General features: G+C 41.6%; 1 long non-coding RNA gene across 3 annotated transcripts; it reads left to right on the plus strand.

Moving 5' to 3' along the window:
• The first annotated feature begins 4,260 nt into the window (after positions 1-4,260).
• On the plus strand, positions 4,261-15,716 carry LOC308635839. 3 transcript variants are annotated; one of them, XR_014019279.1, is made up of 4 exons: positions 4,261-4,321; positions 7,925-7,980; positions 10,367-10,511; positions 11,866-15,716. It is a non-coding gene; the product is annotated as an uncharacterized lncRNA (long non-coding RNA). The 3 variants fall into 3 exon arrangements; XR_014019280.1 differs by having other exon boundaries at positions 4,267-7,980; XR_014019281.1 differs by lacking the exons at positions 4,261-4,321; positions 7,925-7,980 and having other exon boundaries at positions 10,005-10,511.
• The last annotated feature ends 1,400 nt before the right edge of the window (positions 15,717-17,116 follow it).

Here is a 17,116-nt window from a genome sequence, read left to right on the forward strand (position 1 = left end):
CCTGCCTCAGCCTCCCAAGCCACTGGGACCACAGGCATGCACCACCTCACCCAGCTGCCCAAAGGTAATCTTGTACAATATTTTTAGCGTACCTGCATTATGACTGATGGTTACCTTCGGGCTATGTATTGAAGGCGTATATGAAATATGAACATGAGGTTAGGAGGGGACATTCTCAATTGTGACATCCAGTTAGTTCTCAAAGAGTTTTGGGTTTTGGAGGTTTTCAGGTTAGATATATTTAATCTGTAGTTGATTTCTTTCTTTCTTCCTTGCTTCCCTCCCTCTGTTCCTTCTCTCTCTCTTTCTCTTGGTACTGGGGACAGAACCCAGGGCGCTGTACCACTGAGCTACATCTCCTGTCCTTTTGCTTTTTGAGACAGGGTCTTGCCAAGTTGCTGGGGGCCTCACTAAATGACTGAGGCTGGCCTCAAATTTGTGATCCTCTTGCCTCAGCTTCCCAAATTGCTGGGATTACAGGTGTGTGCTACCTTTCTTTTTAATTTATTTGTTTTCTAACAGGGTTCTCACTACATTGCCCAGGCTGGCCTCAAACTTCTAGGCTTAAGCCATTCTCCTGCCTCACCTCTGGAATAGCTGGAACTACAGGTAGAAGCTATGATGCCCAGATGTAGTTTGTTTCAGTATCCCTTGTTTTTTTGTTTATTGTTTGGTATGGAGAATTGAACCCAGGGATGCTACACCAAGCTACATCCCCCAGCTTTATTTTTTTTTTTTTTCTTTTTTGACACAAGATCTCACTGATGGGCTGGGGATGTGGCTCAGGCGGTAGCGCGCTCGCCTGGCATGCGTGCGGCCCGGGTTCGATCTTCAGCACCACATACAAAGATGTTGTGTCCGCCGAGAACTACAAAATAAATATTAAAAATTCTCTCTCTCTAACTCTCTCCTCTCTCACTCTCTCTTAAAAAAAAAAAAAAAAAAAAAAAGATCTCACTGAATTGCTTAGGGCCTCAAACTTGTGATCCTTCTGCCTCAGCCTCCTCAGTTACTGGGATTACAGGTACATACCAACATGCCCGGCTTCTTTGAAATCATTAACTGTATTAGCAAACTTTTACCTAGATGAACCAAGAAAAACAGAAGACTCAAATTACTAAAAATAAGAGTGAAAGAGAAAACATCACAACTGACCTTATAAAAAAGAAAATGAATTATTAGAGAATATTATGAACATTTGTATGCTAAAAAATTAAACAACTTGGATGACAAGGACAAATTCCTAGAAGGACACAAACTAGTAAAATTGACTTGAAGAAATAGAAAATCTCAACAGATCTGTAGCAGAAAAGAGGCTGAATTAGTAATCCAAAAACTTGCAGAGCAAAGTCCAGATCTATATGACTTGTTGTAAATTCTACCAAACATTTAAACTTTTCCTCCTCCTGGTTCTGGGGATCATACTCAGGGTCTTGCACTTACTAGCAGGTGCTCTACAACTGAGCTGGAACCTCAACCTTTCTACCAAACATTTAAAGAAGAATTATTGGGCATGACTATAATCCCAGTGACTCAGGAGGCTAAGGCAGAAGGATTTCAAATTCAAGGCATTAAGCAAACGAGTGAGACCCTGTCTCAAAAAACAAAAAGGGCTGGGGATGTAGCTCAGTGGTAAAGTGCCCTTGAGTTCAATTCCTGGTACAAATAAATAAATAAATAAAAGAATTATCGTTAGTCCTTGGATTATAGGCATGCGCCATTGTGCCTGGTTTTCACAAACTCTTAGAAAAAAGGTAGGAGTGTGTTCTTTGTAATTCATTCTATGATGTTTTATTACCTAGATACAAAAATGAGATATTAACGTCACCAGAAAAGAAAACTACAATCCAGAGATGATGGTGCAGGCCTATAATCCCAGATGCTCAGGAGACTCAGACAGAAGAATCTCAAGTTTGAGAGCAGCTTTGGCAATTTGGGTGAAATCCTGTCTCAAAAATCACACAAAAAGGGCTGAGGATGTAATTCAGTAGTAGAACACTCCTGGGTTTAATCCCTAGTACCACACACACAAATAAATAAATAAATAAATAAAATGAAATATATGCAACTTTATCCCATGGTTATGAATTAGAAGACTTAATATTGTTAGGATGACAGTATTCCCCAATTTGATCTATAAATTTAATGCAATCTCCATCATGAGATCCCAGCTGGATTCTTTGCAGAAATTAAAGAACTGATAACTGGGCTGGGGATGTGGCTCAAGCAGTAGCGCGCTCGCCTGGCATTTTTGCAGCCTGGGTTTGATCCTCAGCACCACATACAAACAAAGATGTTGTGTCTGCCAAATACTAAAAAATAAGTATTAAAAAAATTCTCTCTCTCTCCCTCTCTCTTTAAAAAAAAAAAAAGAGCTGATAACTAAAATTCATATGAAAATTTAAGGGGTCCAGAATAGACAAAATAATCTTGAAAGATAGAACAGAGTTGAAAGATTCACACTCCCAATTTCAAAACTTATTACAAACTGTAGTAATGAAGACAGAAGTGTGTTATTGGCATATGCATAGACACATACATAGGTCATAGATGTGGGAGTCCAGAAACTAACTCTCATGTTTACAGTCAAGTCATCTTTCTTCCTTACTTCCATACTAGGGATTCAACCCAGGACTCTGCACATGCTAGGCAAGCACTCTACCACTCAACTACATCCCCCAACTCTTCAAGGGTTCCAAAACAAACTCAATAGGGTAAATAATAGTCACTTTGTCACTTCAACAAGTGATACAAAAGGATGGGGTTAGACCTCGACCTCAGACTATATACAAAAACTAACTCAAAATGAGTCACAGACTAAATATGAGTCAAAACTATAATACTCTTAGAAGAAAATATAAATGTCTATATTTTTGTGACCTTGGACTAGACTATGCTTGCTTTTTTTTGGTTTTGTATATTTTATTGTAATTTGTTATATATGACAGCAGAATGCATTATGATTCATATTATACATATACAGCACAATTTTTCATATCTTTGGTTGTATACAAAGTAGAGATATAACATTCTTTTTTTTTAACATTTGAATCAAATGGGGTATAATTTCTCATTTTTTCAAGTGTACAGGTTGCAGAATCACATAGGTTATACAGACACGTATATACATTCAGCAATACTAGTGTCTATTTTATTTCTCTGCCCTTCCTATCCCCCTTTCCCCTCCCCTTCCCTCCCCTCCCATCACTTCTAGACTATGCTTTCTTAAATATAACACCAAAGCACAAGCAAAAATAGAAAGAAAAGAGAAAAATGGTCATCATCAACATTACAGGCTTTTGTGCTGGGAGCTATGGTGCACACCTGTTATTCCAGCTCTCAAGAGGCTGAGGCAGGAGGATCACAAGTTTGAGGCCGACTTGGGCAATTTAGGGAGACCTATCTCAGAAGTATTAGGGCTGAGATGTAGTGTGTGCAAAACTCTGGGTTCAGTCCCCAGTCATGCAACAAAGAAAAACAAATCATCGAGAAAGTAAAAAGGCAAAGCAAAAGAAAGCCGAGTAGAGTACAGGAAGGGTGGGGTGAGAGGGAAAAGGGGCAATCGTGAACTGAAATTGATTTCCATGCATGTCTTGAGTTTGTCGGGAGGACCCTAACTACTGTGTCCATAAAGATCTGAGAGAGAGAGGACAGAATGAGAAATATTTTGCAAATTGTATATCTGAACAGGGAGTTTTATCTTGATTATGTGAAGAACCACCATAACTCAATAATATACTAAAAAAAATATAATACAATTTTAGAAATGGATAAAGGGCTAGGAGGGGTATAGCTCAGTGGTAGACAATTTGCCTATCATAGCATATGTTCTGTCCCCACTGCTGACAAAAATGAAAAATAAAAAGCAAAAGATCTGCATAGATAGGCACAGGAAAAGATATTCAAAGTCAGCCTTCTGTGAAATGCAATCAAAACTTCAATAAGATACCACTTCACACTCACTAGGGTGACTGTACTTAAAAAGACAGTTAAGTCAGCTTGGTGGCACATGCCTGCAGTCCCAGCAACTCAAGAGGCTAAGGCTGGAGGAATGCAAGTTTGAGGCTAGTTTAGCAAGGCCCTAAGTAACTTCGCAAGACCTTGCCTCAAAATAAAAACATCATAAAGGAGCTGGGGGCTGGGGATGTGGCTCAAGTGGTAGCGCGCTCGCCTGGCATGCGTGCGGCCCGGGTTCGATCCTCAGCACCACATACCAACAAAGATGTTGTGTCTGCCGATAACTAAAAAAATAAATAAATATTTGTATAAAAAGCATCCTTCAGAACTCCACAGAAGAGCAGTGGGTAAGGGAACTGTTCAGGTAAGCCACGTACTTCCTACTATTGCTGGTATCTTTGTGTGTGTGGTACTGGATTGAACCCAGGGCCTTGTGCATGCTAGTAAAGCCCTCTAACAACTGAGCTATATCCTCATCCTTGCTTGTATTCTTTGTATATGAGTTTGGGAGTGAGTGATCCTGCAGCATTGGCTCAAGAAAATCTCAGGCCTCTGTTTGCCAGCATTATTTATTTATTTTTCTGGTATTGTAATCCCTAAAAGATCTTGACAGGCTGAGCTAAAAAGTCCAAACTAAGCTGGGCATTGTAGCGCAGGCCCAGAACCCCAGCGGCTCAGAGGCCTTAGCCTATGAGGATTGCGAGTTCAAAGCCAACCTCAGCAGAAGTGAGGCACTAAGCAACTCAGTAAGACCCTGTCTATAAATAAAATTCAGAGTAGGGCTGGGGATGTGACTCGGTGGTTGAGTGCCCTTGAGAACCCCCCACCCCCAAAAAAAGTTCAAACTAGGAATATTTTCTTTGTTAATTCTTAGGCCTGGTAAAAATTCAGAGCTGAGCTTGCATAGGGGTTTCTGCTCATTCATACCAATTCCTCTCCCACTGAGGGCCTTAGCCTCAGAATGTGGATAACAAATAATGAAGGTGTAGGTATTTAATGGGAACCTCACTTCTCTAAGCTGTTTTAGAAAGTTAACCCTACACCCTTGCTGCATTCTGCAAGTTTCCGTAGATTCTTTTAAAAGGGGAAGCAATTGCACCTTTGTCCAGAAGGGGGCGCTCAACGGGAGATAAGAGATCAGAGGTTAGTTGTTTTGTTGGTCTTTTTTTTTTTTTTTGATCATAGTACTGGGGATTGAATCCAGAGCACTCTAGCACTGAGCTTCAACCCCAGCCATTTTCATTTTTCATTTTGAAACAGGATCTTGATAAATTGCCCAGTCTGGCCTTGAACTTGGGATCCTCAGAGACACCCTACTACACCTGGCTTGATATTTGTTTTTTTAAAACGAAAGTCACTTCCCTTACATGTTGCTTTTTGTTTGTTTGTTTTGTACTGGGGATCAAACCCAAGGGCACTTAACCTCTGAGCCACATCCCCAGCCCAACACATTACTTAATTTTTTGTTCTTTTAGTTGTAGATGGACACAACCCCTTTGTCTTTTTATCCTGTCCTGAGGGTCGAACCCAGTGCCTCACATGTGCTAGACAAGCACTCTACCACTGAGCCAGAACCCCAGCCCACTTACACATTACTTTTACTCCCAGGAAATCATTCAAGTTCTGCTTTCAAAATACATGCAGGATCTGACCACCTTTCCACACCTCCAACCCTATGGCTCCTGCCTGCTGCCCCTTCATTTTCTCACCTGGCTTACTGTAGAAACCTTCCATGGCCTGCCTTACTTTTACTTATTTCCTTATCATCCATTCTCAGAGCAGTCAGAGAGCTCCCTTTAAGATATATACTATATCACTCTTGTGCTTAAAATCCTGCAATGGCCTCCCATTTCTCTAGGAGTAAAAGTCAAAATCCTTCTTGCTCCCCATTGCCTCTTGACCTCCTCTCCCTTCAACTTTCCACTGGATACTCTGCTCCTGCCCCCCTCACCTGTTAACTGTGAATGGAACGCCCCAGGCCTGTTCTTGCTCTTCCTCTTCATATCTGTGTGGCTCACTGCCTGGTTGCTTTCACATCTTGATCCAATCTTGCCCTTTCAATAAGGCCCGTCCAACCTCCCATATTTAAAACTGCAATCACCACTTCCCTACTCTCCCTAAACTTCTTACCCTGCTGTAATTTTCCTCCAGAGCACTGTACTTAGCACTTTTGGTTTTTTAAAACGAAAGTCACTTCCCTTAAATGTTGCTTTTTGTTTGTTAGTGTTCTATTCCACTATAACTAACAAATATAAGTATTTGTTATGTTTCTTGTTTATCCTTTTTATACCTTCTACAATAAACATTCCTTGAGGGATCTTCTCCGTTTTGTTCTCTGTGCTTAAAAGAGTTCCTGGCATGTGGGTGCTTGCTCAGTAAATATCTGTGGAGTGAATGAATCAATAACTCATTCCACCAGCTAAGATCTTACAGCTTTCTGATCGATACTCTAACTTTATTCTTGGGCACGGGGAAGCTTTGACTTGGAAGTTTTTTCCACCAGCTGGACCCACCGGCCCCCTAGATGAGTCTTGATTGTGGGGTACTATGACTTCTCCAGATTTACCATACCTCTTATTGCCCACTCCCCTCTGCAAGCCTGCCCTTCTACAGTGCTGCCCGCCTCCACTCAGAATGCCTTTCCTCTCCAACACTGCCTGGAAAAGGCATACACATCCTTCACAGCCCAGCTTGAATGTCACCTTCCCGTGAGGCTTCCCCTATTTCCCCAAATTCAGTCTCTTTTCCCCAGTGATCCTACAGGTCTTGGTGCACACATCTATTTCAGAGGTCATTGTACTGAGCTGTAATCAAGTACTTAAGTGTCACTGTTGCTTCTCTCAAATGATGACCTCCTAGAGGTATTTACCTGTTGATCCCAGAGTATGTATGTGGTTCTGAGAATAGGTAGATGTTCAAGAAATGTGAGTGAGCTGGGTGCAGTGGCACACACCTGTAATCCTAATGGCTTGGGAGGTTGAGGAAGGAGGATCACAAGTTCAAAGCCAGCTTCAGCAATTTATCGAGGCTCTAAGCAATTTAGTGAGACCCTATCTCAAGATAAAATATAAAAAGGACTGGGGATTTGGTTCAGTGGTTAAGCACTCCTGGTTTTCACCATAATACCTAGGTCCTGAAGCTCTGTGTCTAAGAGCTGGGCCAGCAGTGTGTTGTTCAGCCTCTGGTACAAAAAAAGAAAGAACGAAACAAAAAAAAGGGGGGAAATGTGGGTGAGTAGTAGGGCGTTGATCTTAGCTTGAGAGAGGGCCTCCTCCTGCCTGCACGTTCACAGAGCAATCTCTAGAGGGCAGTCTCACCCCATGCTTGGCTCCTCTAGCCTCCACCCAACTTACTTTTTTTCTACCTAAGCAGTTTGGTTGGATGGATGGATGGATGGATGGATGGATGGACGGACGGTTAGTTGGATGGATGAAAGGATGGAAGGATGGAAAGTTGGATGGATGGACATACAGTAACAGTCCAGTGGGCACAGTCCAGTTGGGCTCTGGAGTTGGCAAGCTCTGGAACTGTGGCATCTACCAAAGATGCCTTCAGCATTAGAGGCACACTGCTGGCCCAGCTCTTAGAAACAGAGCTTCAGGACCTAGGGATTATGGTGAAAACCTGTAGAAAATGTTATTTGTTTCAAAAAAAAAAAAAAAGAAAAGAAAATTGCAAAATGGAATTATATAAATATTAAAATAACCACAGAACAAAATATCCAGTCAACTACATCTCAACTTGTATATAGCTTAAGTATAAATTCCATTTCATGTGGGATGTGAGTGCATTTTAATAGTTTTCAACATGATGAGGACACCCCTAAAGGCTTGAAAAGGCTTGAGAGGGAGTGAAAAGAATGGAGTATTAAGTTGAACCGCAGATTCCCCACCAGAGGGCTTAAGGCACCGCTCTGGATTAGCTCAAGCACGTGAGTCTAGGGCTGTCATCCCTCTCTTCCTGACAGGGGCCAGGAGCCGAGTTCAGGAGGCAGCCCTTGCTGCTGTCTTCCTTGATCTCAAGGTAAGTTGGGAGCTCCTATACTGGAGAGACACTGAATGTCTTCTGGAACTCCTGGTTCAGGGGATGGGATGGAGAGGAGATGACAGCAGACTCAGTGAAGTCTGAATTCAGTCACAACCAGTCAGGGACACATTAGAGTCCCTGACACCCAGGGACACTCCTGAGAAGAGTCAGCATTTTGAGGGAGACTTGTGAACTGAGTCGGTGTGGCATAGGGAGCAGAGTAGGTGGCGCATCCTAAAAAAGTAGGAAAAAAGGAAAAAGAAAGTAGATGGCATGTGCTTCCAGCCTTACAGAATTCCTGGGGTATTACTGTCTCCTGTTTACACATAAAGGGCCTGACATTCAGAGAGTTGATCATAATAACATCAAGGGCCACTAACTGAATGCCCACATAGGGCCAGACATTGTGCTAAGCCCTTTATGTGTATTGTCTCATTTCATCCTTTTAGTAGCCTTAATCAGCAGTCAATGTTATTAGGCTCATTTTACAGACAAGGAGACTGAGGTTCAGAGAGGTTAGGCAAGTTATTGAATGAGAGTCAGGATTGAAGGGCAAGGCTGTCTGACTTTGAACTCAGTGCTCCTAATTACAACATCATACCCTCTTTGAAAATGGCCTGCCCAATTTCACAGTGATGTTAAGTGGCCAAGGGTTAGGCATTGTTCTAAATGCTTTATATATTTTAACTCATCTGGCTGAAGTGGGGACTATAATGATCACTGCGATTTTATAAAGAGGGAAACCAAGGTCAAGAGAAGCTTATCTATGGTTAACATCAGATAGATCTTGACCAGGATAACTTATTACTAGCCTGTCTACTCTATGGAAAAGACAAAATGGAACATGGAAGAAAACCTAACCGAGGTTCATAGTATTTCCTCTGATGTTTCCTTAGTAGAAATTCAATGTTGAGTCCCTACCAATATTACTGAAAGCATAATAGAACACTTAAAAAAATTTTTTTTTTTTTTGGTCTGTGTCAGGGATTGAACCCAGGGCTTCCTGCATGCTAGGCAAGTGTTCCACCACTGAATGACACTCTAGCCAACTTAAAAGATATTTTGTCAAAGTGTTTTTGCAAATAATGGTACCTCCTTTTTTTCTGTGACCAGCACCACTGGTCTGCTAGACTGCTATTCAGTCCTCCAGTTAGGATTTGTAACCACTTAGTTGAGAAATATATGAGCAAGACAAGGTTGAGGTCCAGTGTAGACTTGGTCAGAATTTAGATTAAGTGATGAAAAGGTCACCTTCTATGGCTCTGGTTCCTAAAAGAACTTAGGGTCTTTCGGACCAGCCTAGGACAGGATAGTGGAAGTAGAATTAGCCTTTTAGGAGAAAGGAAACCTGTAAGGGGACACATTTATATCTAAGCACATGAACTCTGAAACTGAACTGCGTGAAATTGAATTACAACTCTGTAACTATATGACATTGAGTAATTTACTCAACTTCTAAATCTTGGTGCTCCACCTATATAATGGAAATATTAATGATGCCTTTAATGGTTATTCACAATTCAGTGATTAATGTTTGTTACAAGGACCAAAATGACCAAAGTACTTAGCTACCCAAGCACTTAATGTCTATTATTTTATCCAAATTAAAGAATATGTTAGGGCTGGGGATGTGGCTCAAGCGGTAGCGCGCTCGCCTGGCATGCGTGCGGCCCGGGTTCGATCCTCAGCACCACATACCAACAAAGATGTTGTGTCCTCGAGAACTAAGAAAAAATTAAAAATAAACATTAAAAATTCTCTCTCTCTCTCTCTCTCTCCCTGTCCCCCTCTCTCTCACTCTCTCTTTAAAAAAAATGTTAAGCTTATAATTTTAAGACAGTAGATCTTGTTAAATGTTCTTATCACAATAAAAAAGTTAACTCGGGGGCTGGGGATGTGGCTCAAGCGGTAGCTCGCTCGCCTGGCATGCGTGCGGCCCGGATTCGATCCTCAGCACCACATACCAACAAAGATGTTGTGTCCGCTGAGAACTAAAAAAATAAATATTAAAAATTAAAAAAAAAGTTAACTCGGAAAAATAATAATACAATAGAAGGTGATTTTATGCAGTAGTTGGGGAATAACCACAAAAATAATCCTGTTGCTCAGGATGAATTAGGAGACCAAGTTGGCTACGGGAGAATTTCCCAACCACAAAGAATGTAGAAACTTGAGCACAATGTGAAAACGTCTCACTCTCTTCCCAAGAGAGGCTTTCATCTGGGGTAGGGGGTCATTTCTGGAGGAGGGTCCTGGCCACAGGGTGGTCTGTCTGCCTTCTTGTAATCATGACAGTTGATGAACACCGCCAGGTAAAAGCACCTGCCTTTCCAATATCTCCACTTATAGTTGTTTCCTAGACTTGAGTACATTTGTTTTAAAGGTATCTCCTGGACCTGACTCAACTCTCCCCACTGCTTAACACAAACAATTGCTTCTGTAGCTGAGCAGGAGCTGAACTGCAGAAAACCCTGGAAGGACAGAAGGAAGAAGAGGAAGAAGAGAGGAGGGGCTGAGTGTGGCAGTAGGTATGACTTGACTGGGTGGTGGGGGTTGGTCTTGGGTCCTCTTTAATATGTCCTGGCCTGAGGGTAGGAAGGCCAGGACACTGGTAAAGAGTTACTAAACATCAGTGGAAGAGATGGCAAGTGGTGAGGGAGGCTCTAGCTAAGCAATTCCTATCTTCAGGGAAGTGTAAGAGTCATTGTCACTTGCAGGGAATTTCCTGGACTATATGAACTTTACTGCATTCACAACAGAATGGCTGAGTGGGTGGAAGCTAGCCTCAGGCTCCACACCCATCCTTTCCATTCTTCCACAGCTGGGATTGCACTTTCCCCAAATGGTACAGTGCTACCCTCTGCATGCTGGTCCCTGCCTCTAGTAGCCATGCAACCTCCACTGAGTCCTTAGCTTGCTCAGCTGTGGCTTCCTCATCTATAAAAGGGGGTAATACTTATACGAAGCACTTACTTATAGTAAGCTATCTATTTATATTGGGTTTAAATAATCATTGATAATTCCAGGGCCAGAGATTTATATTGAGGGGATGAAACAGAACAAAGTCTGTTCCTATTTTTGGGAGATGGTTAAAGGAGCAAGTCGGGCAAACATTATAAAAAGAAATAAATACTGCTGGGTGTGGTGGCTCATGCCTGTAATTCTAGTGATTTGGGAGGCTGAGGTAGGAGAATTGAAAGTTGGAGGCCAGCCTGGAGCAGCTTAGCAAGACTCTGTCTCAAAAATAATAAAAAATAAAGGACTGGGGATGTAACTCAGTGATAAAGTGCTCCTGGGTTCAACTCTCAGTACCCAAAAAATAAGTAAAAAATAAGCAGTTGGTTGCCTTGATCAGTCAGTGGTGATGAGTAAAAACACCAATCTTGGGAACAGTGTCTAGTTACCTTTTGTGGTATATTTTGTCATCCTTTTGTATTGGTTTTCTCTTCCTGGTCTGTTGAGATGATATGCAAATAAATGTGTGTCCCCAGGGATCCACAGGCTGACAGCAGGAAGCAGGAGTTGGGTAACACAGGGTGGTAGCAGGACATTCTGACCCCACTGGCAGATCCTGAGTAACTGGCCATTCATTATGAAAGCACAGAAGGGAATGGCAGGGACAGGACTGTGGTGGCTGAAGACCAGGCCAGGGGCACTGAATTTAGGGGAAGACAGCCAGGTTTACCAGGCTCTTGTATGTTCAGGAGCCAGGGAAGAAGGATTCCTACGGAAAGGGGCTTCCACTTATAACTTGAGATTATTTATTGGCTCAAGTAAAGGTTAAAGGATTTAAAAAGGAGAAATGGAAAAGCACCAAGAAGGGTCAAGGCAGAAAAAACGCCGGGAGCCTGCAGAGCTTTTTTTTTTTTTTTTTTTTTTTAGGCAAAGAACACATCTCAGGGAGCAGATGTGGAAGATGGATCAGACCCTGACAACGGATGTGAAATATTGACCCAGTGAAAAGAGCCTGGTGTTTGCACAGGCCAAATGGGTGCAGCAGCTTCCGAGGGAGGTGCCGTAGGACATGCCCTAGGTCTAGAGGTCGCCCTCCACACAGGCTTGCTCTCCACAACTCAGTCTCCCTAACTGGTAACAGAGTCTCAGGGAGGTTTTAGGGAAGAAACACACACACACACACACACACACACATACACTCACACTCTGTTTTTTCTCTGAGGGTGCTGGGGATTTGTATATTCTTTTTTTTTTTAAGCTCACCTATTTTTTTTTCTTTTGTCATTTTCCCCCTTGATATAACTAAACTTAATTTTTTCTACTTTATGTAATTCAAATGTTCATTATTGAGTATAAGTTAGTTTTAAAAAATAAACTAATTTTTCTACAATAACTTCCTAAAACCAGATATTTTTCCTTTGTCGCCCTACCCTGCTAGTTTTGACACTACTAACCTCATTTTCTGAAGTTATTTTCTTGCTTGGCTTTCTGCATGCCATTTTAAAAAAAATTTTGTGTTTATTTTTATGTGTGCCTCATGCATGTGAGGCAAGCGCTCTACCATTGAGCTACAACCCCAGCCCATTTTTTTGTTTTGCTTTGTTTTCCCCTGCCCCACTGCTTCAGCTATTCCACTTTTGTCAATGAAACTTGCAGCTCCAGACCAGCCCTTTGCTGAAACATTTATCCAGTTGCCTACTATCCCATCCCTGCAATTCCCTCAAATTCGACATGCTGCAAACTTCTAAAATCTCTTCCCATTGTGTCTACCTTGGTTACCTGAGTCAGAATCCTAGTCTTTTCTTTTCTTTTTTTTTTTTTTGAGTGAGATTCTTGCTGAGTTGCCCAGGTAGTCTCAAACTCTTGGGCCCAACTGATCCTCTTGCATAAGCTTCCTGAGTAGCTGTGATTACAGGTGCATGCTACCATGCCCAGTTAGTAATCATCTATTCTTCCCTACCTCTCTGTAGTGGGCTGAATGGTGGGCCCCAAAAAGTGGTATCCCAGTCTTAATCTTCAGAACCTGTAATCATTACCTTATGTGGCTAAAGGGTATTATCTAAGAGTACATGTCAAGCCAGGCATGGTGGTACAAGCCTGTAATCTCAGCAACTGGAAAGGCTGAGACAGGAGGATCACAAATTAGAAGACATCCTGGGCAACCTAGTGAGACTCCATCTCAAAATAAAAAATAAAAAGGGCTGGGGATATACTTCAGTGGTAGAGTGCTTCTGGGTTCAATCCCCACTACTGGGGCTGACAGGGAAGAGTATACATCAAAAGATGTGATGAGGTTAAGGATTCCCCGCCCCCGCCCCGCCATTCTCATACTGGAATTGAGCCCAAGGGGCACTCTACCACTGAGCTACATCCCTAACTCTTTTTATTTTGAAACTGGTGCTTGCTAAAGCTGGTCTCAAATTTGCCATCCTTCTTCCTCAGGTTTCCAAGTAGCTGGGTTTACAGGCATGCACCACCACACTCAGGATCTTGAAGAAAAGCACTAATCCTGGATTACCCACATGATTATTACAGTCAGTGACAAGTGTCCTTTTAAGAGAGACCCAAGTAGGTATCTTTGGTTGTAGCTCAGTGGCAGAGTGCTTGCCTGCCATGTGTGAGGCACTGGGTTCGATCCTCAGCACCATATAAAAATAAAGGTATTAAAAAAAAAACCACAAAACAATTTTTTAAAAGAGACACACACAAAAAGAAGAAAGCACACACCAAGAGGAGGTGGTGACATTCTGACCACAGAAGTAAATTTTGTAGTGATGTCACAAATTAGGGAATACCAAAGCCACCAAAAGAACAGGTTGTCCTGAATAGGAAGCCTTTCTTTCACTGTCCCCCACTAGGAATACCATACTCTGATCTCACAGTCACAACTCCCTCATCTCAATATGCTCTTTGAAGCAGTTTGAAGAGCATGCTTTTTTTTTTTAAAGATTTTTTAAAAGATGGACATAATATCTTTATTTTACTTATTTATATGTGGTGCTAAGGATCGCACCCAATGTCTCACATGTGAGGCAAGTGCTCTACCGCTGAGCTATAACTCCAGTCCCTGAATAGCATATTTTTAAATTAAATTTTTAAAATTTCAATTTTGAGATAATAGTAGATTCACATGAAATTGTAAAAAATAGTATACAGATCTCATGTACCCTTTACAGTTTTCCCCAATGGTAACATCTTCAAAAACTTGCCTATGATATCAAAACCAAGAAGTCAACATGGATACAATTAATAACTCTTACTCAGATTTCTCCAGTTTTACTTGTTCTTATTCATGTGTTTAGTTTTGTGCAATTTAATCACACACATAGGTTTGTGTAATGCGGATACAGAACAGTGCCACTTCCACAAGGATCCCTTGCACAGGCCTCCTATAACCTCTCTTCTTGGCTCGTACTTACTGTTGGAAATAAAAAGTAAATGCTTACTTTATTTCGAAAGTCCTGAAATTTCAAAAGTATTACATAAATGGAATATGTGGTATGCAATTCTTAATGCTTGTTAAAGCATAATTCTCTGGAAATTTCAACCAAGCTCTAGCATGTATCAATAGTTCCTTTTTTTTTTTTTTTTCCTGGTACTGGGGATTGAATCCAGGGCACTTAACCACAAAGCTACATCCCGGCCTCTTTTTATTTTGATACAGGGTCTCCCTAAATTGCTTAGGGCCTCACTAAGTTGCTGAGTCTGGCTTTGAGCTCCTGATTCTCCTGCTTCAGCCTCCCAAGTCACTGGAATTACAGGTGTGCACCACCATGCCTGGCTCGGTTTCTTTTTATTGCTGAGTAGTATTCTATCCTGTACCTTTTTACACTGTTCTCTTCAATTTTCTTGACCTAAGAGGGGTCCAGTGTATACCTTCTGGCCACAGCTGACTGAATCACTGAGCATTGGTCCACTCTAGTTGGGCCAATGAGTCCCTTCCTCAGGGAATCTGGAATTGGATTGAGAGATTATCATTCTTTCAAAATCTGGCACTTTGGACAACAGATAGGGTTAACTTAAAAATCCAGAAACTGGCAGCAATCATTTTACTTTATGTGGTCCAGGAGAAAGAGAAAGTTGGCCTACAGTAAAACAAAAGGAATCGAGGCCGAGAGGCAGGATGAGAGATGAAAAGGTGTGTTACCTAGTGCTCCAGCCCCCTAAAGCTGGGAATCTTGCAGGCTGGGATTCTGTACATTCCTTTATATCACCACCACCATCCTCCCCCAATCTGTCCCTTGTTCACCTGAGCTTCTTAGATATGACTCACTTAGACAAAGAGTCTCATTTAGGACAGAAATGGAGTATTTAAAATATTCTAGCCGTTAAAAGTCCTTTGCATTCTGGGTCTGCTTCCTTTTTTCCCTCTCCCTTTGCAGAGACCATCAGAGTATTACTACCCTGTCTGCCACCTCTGTCCCTGCACTTCTTCCAAAGCATACTTCTATAAGGTATTATTAACTTAGGGTAAACCTATATAAAATTGAGGTCCCAGAGTCCTTGTGTCCCCAGTTGGAGAATGACTTCCCTTATTTTTAGATTCTTAAATTACTTCAATGGTGGTTATCTCCTTTTCCCATTAGATTAGGAGACCCCTGAAACCTCAGATTCCCTCAGCAGTTTCAGAGTTCCCTAAGGGCAGAAAGAATGTCTTCATTAATCTTATAGATCTCTCAAGGGAAGAACTTTTTTTTTTTTTTTTAAATCCTGGTCTGATACTAGCTCTGCACACTGTGGGTGCTCAATAAATGTTGATTGACTGAGTAAACAATAAACTTAGCCCCATGTATTGTCATATTCTGTCTTTCCACAGGGAGAAAATAATAACATTAGGCAGAGCAGGCTGGATCTCTTAATGTGATTACCTGGGATTTGTGGGCTGATGATTCCTTCCCCTAACTTTATTGGGTACATCCATCTCCACAGAATAGATATTCCTAAACAGAAACCACTAATGCTGCTGGCCAAATGGTAGGCTATCACTGATTGCCCTGGTCCTGTTAATCTTGATTCCACTGCAATTGAAACTGCAGCCTGCTGCCAGCCCAAAATAGGGGAGAACCCAAGATGGTTGTGGCAGTGGTTATCCTGAACTAAGAGTAATAAGCCCAAGTTCAACAGTGTTGCTGTGCATGTATAACCTTAGGTTTTTTTTCAGGGGGGTACCAGGGATTGAACTCAGAACACTCAACCACTGAGCCACATTCCCCAGCCCTATTTTGTATTTTGTTTAGAGATAGGGTCTCACTGAATTGTTTAGTGCCTAGATTTTGATGAGGCTGGCTTTGAACTCACAATCCTCTTGCCTCAGGCTTCTGAGCTGCTGGGATTACAGGCGCATGCCAGCTCTTAGTAAATTATTATTTATTTTAAAAAAATTCTTTAGTTGTTGATAGACCTTATTTATACATGGTGCCAAGAATTGAACCCAGTGCCTCACACACGCCAGGCAAATGCGCTACCACTGAGCCCCAGCCCCAGCCAGTTAAACAGGAAGCATTGTTGTGTATATGTATTTGCAGTGCTAGGCAGACACTCTACCACAGAGCCATATCCCCAGCCCAGTAAGTTATTTTTTAAACTTTAGAAATATAACAACTTGATGGGCTGGAGATGTTGCCAGTGGTAAAGTACTTGCCTGGCATGCATGAGGCTCTGGGTTTGACCCCCACCACTCCACCCACACACACACACACACACACACACCCCAACTTGAGATATAATCCACATAAAATACATCTATTTAAAATGTACAATTCAATGTTTTTTGGTACACTCAGAGTTGTCAATTTTACATTTTCTTTATTCCCAAAGAAAACTCCATACCCATTAGTAGTAATCACTCCCCATATTTCCCCATAACCCCAAGATACCATTAATCTATTTTGTTTCTATAGATTTGCCTATTCTGGACATTTCATATAAATTATACAATATGAAATCTTACATGACTGGCATTTTTTGCTTAGCTTGTTTTCAAGGTTCATTCATGTTGTAGTGTATATCTGTATTTCATTTCTTTTTATTGCTAAATAATATTTCATTGTTTAAATACACCATATTCTATTCATCATTTTATCTGCCAATGGATATTTGAGTTTGTCTTTTGGTACTGGGAACTAAACCTAGGGGTGCTCTACCACTGAAGTACATCCCCAGGCCTTTCTTTCTTTTT

This window comes from Spermophilus citellus (genome assembly GCF_964194105.1).
Source record: "Spermophilus citellus genome assembly, chromosome: 17".
Taxonomy (NCBI): Eukaryota; Metazoa; Chordata; class Mammalia; order Rodentia; family Sciuridae; genus Spermophilus; species Spermophilus citellus.